Consider the following 2,560-nt stretch of genomic DNA (forward strand, 5'->3'; position numbering starts at 1 on the left):
GGGTGTAAAAAGTGATCCAGTTTCTTTTGTATGTAGTTGTCCAGTTTTCCCAGCACCGTTTGTTGAAGAGATTGTCATTTTCCCATTGCTTATTTTGCCTTCTATGTTGAAGATTAATTGACCATATATTTATGGGTTTATTTCTGGGCTTTGTTTTCTGTTCCATTAATCTATGTGTCTGTTTTTGTGCTAGTACCATAGTGTTTTGATTACTGCAGATTTGTAGTATATCTCGAAATCTGGGATTGTGATGCCTCTAGCTTTGCTTTTCTTTTTCAAGATTGCTTTGGCTAATTTGAGGTCTTTTGTGGTTCCATACAAATTTTAGGGTTATTTGTTCTAGTTCTGTGAAAAATGCTGTTGGCATTTTGATAGGAATTGCATTACATCTGCAGATTGCTTTGGGTAGTATGGCCATTCTAACACTACTTGTTCTCCTAATCCACGAGCATGGAGTATCTTTCCATTTGTTTGTGTCCCCTTCAATTTCTTTGATCAGTGTTTTATAGTTTTCAGTGTTCGGGCCTTTCACCTCCTTGGTTAAGTTTATTCCTAGCTATTTTATTGTTTTGGTGCAATTATAAATGGGATTATTTTCTTAATTTCTCTTTCAGCTACTTCATTATTAGCATATGGAAATGCAATGGACTTCTGTATATTGATTTTGTATCCTGTGACCTTACTGAATTCATATAACAGTTCTAGTAGTTTTGGGGTGGGGTCTTTGGGATTTTCTATATAGAGTATCATGCCAGTTTTAGTGACAGTTTTACTTTTTCCTTACCAATTTGGATGACTTATTTCATTTTCTAGTCTGATTGCTATGGCTAGGACTTCCAGTCTATGTTGAATGAAAGTGTTAAAAGTGGACATCTTTTTGTTGTTCTTGATCTTAGAGGAAAAGTTTCAGTTTTTCACCATTGTGTGTAATGTAAGCTGTAGGTTTTTCATAGATGGCTTTTACTATGTTGAGGTATTTTCCCTCTAAACCTACTTTGTTGAGGGTTTATCATGAATAAATATTGTAATTTGTCAGATGCTTTTTCTGCATCCATAGAAATGATCGTATGGCTTTTATTCTTTCTCTGATTGATGAGATGCTTTGCATTGTTTGTTTGTTTGTTTTTTTCAAATGCAGAACCACCCTTGCATCCCAGAAATAAATCCCACTTGATCGTGGTGACTAATTTTTTTAATGCATTGTTGGATCCAGTTTGCTAATATTTTGTTGTGGAATTTTGCATCTATGTGCACCAGAGATATTAACCTGTACTTCCTTCTCTCTCTCTCTTTTTTTCTTTTGGTAGTGTCTTTATCTGGTTTTGGTATCCAGGTAATGCTGATCTCATACAATGAATTTGGAAGCTTTCCTCCCTCTCCTATTTTTTTGGAATGGTTTCAGCAGAATAGGTATTAACTCTTTTTTTAAATGTTTGATAGAATTCACCTGTGAAGCCATCTGGTCCTGGACTTCTGTTTGTTGGGAGTTTTTTTTTTTTTTATTGATTCAATTTCATTGCTGTAATTGGCCTTTTCAAATTTTCTATTTCTTCCTGGGTCAGTTCTGGGAAGTTATAAGTTTCCCGGAATTTATCCATATTTTTCCTTGTTGGCCAATTCGTTGACCTATAACTTTTCATAATATTGTCTTATAATCATTGTATTTCTGAGGTATCATTGTTATTTCTTTTGTTTCTGATTTTATTTGCATCCCCTTTCTCTCTTGATTAGTCTGGCTAAAGGTTTATCAAATTTGTTGGTTACTTCAAAGGACCAGCTTTTGGTTCTATTGGGTTTTTTTTTTTAAGTTTCTATTTTGTTACTACTTTATTATTTCCTTCCTTCTGGTTTTGGGGGTATTTTTCTTAAAGTTTATTTATTAATTTAAATAATCCCTACACCCACCATGGAGCTCAAACTCATGACCCCAAAATCAAAAGTCACACACTCTTTGACTGAGCCAGCAAGGCACCCCAGGTTTTGGGTTTTTAATTTTTCTACTTTTTCTAGCTCCTTTGGATATAAGGTTACACTGTTTGAGATTTTTCTTGCTTCTTGAGGTAGGCCTCTACTGCTGTAAACTTCCCTCTTAGAACAGATTTGCTGCATCCCAAAGATTTTGGGCCGTGGTATTTTCATGTTCATTTATCTCCATGTATTTTTTTTATTTCCTCTTGAATCTGTTGGTTGACCCATTAATTGTTTAGTAGCATGTGATCTAACCTACATGCATTTGTGTTCTTTCCAGATGTTTTCTTGTGGTTGATTTCTAGTTTCATAGCATTGTGGTCAGAAAAGATGCGTGGTATGACTTCAATCTTTTTTAATGTGTTGAGATTTGTTTTGTGAATACCATGTGATCTATTCTAGAGAATGTTCCATGTGCACTTAAAAAGAATGTGTATTCTGTTTTAAGATAAAATGTTCCGAGTATGTCAGTTAGATCCATCTGGTCCAATGTGTCATTGAAAGCCACTGCTTCCCTGTTGATTTTCTGTATTCATGATCTATCCATTGATATAAGGGGGGTGTTAAAGTCCCTTACTATTACTCTACAATT

Source organism: Ailuropoda melanoleuca, chromosome 1, assembly GCF_002007445.2.
Source record: "Ailuropoda melanoleuca isolate Jingjing chromosome 1, ASM200744v2, whole genome shotgun sequence".
In the NCBI taxonomy this organism is placed as follows: Eukaryota; Metazoa; Chordata; class Mammalia; order Carnivora; family Ursidae; genus Ailuropoda; species Ailuropoda melanoleuca.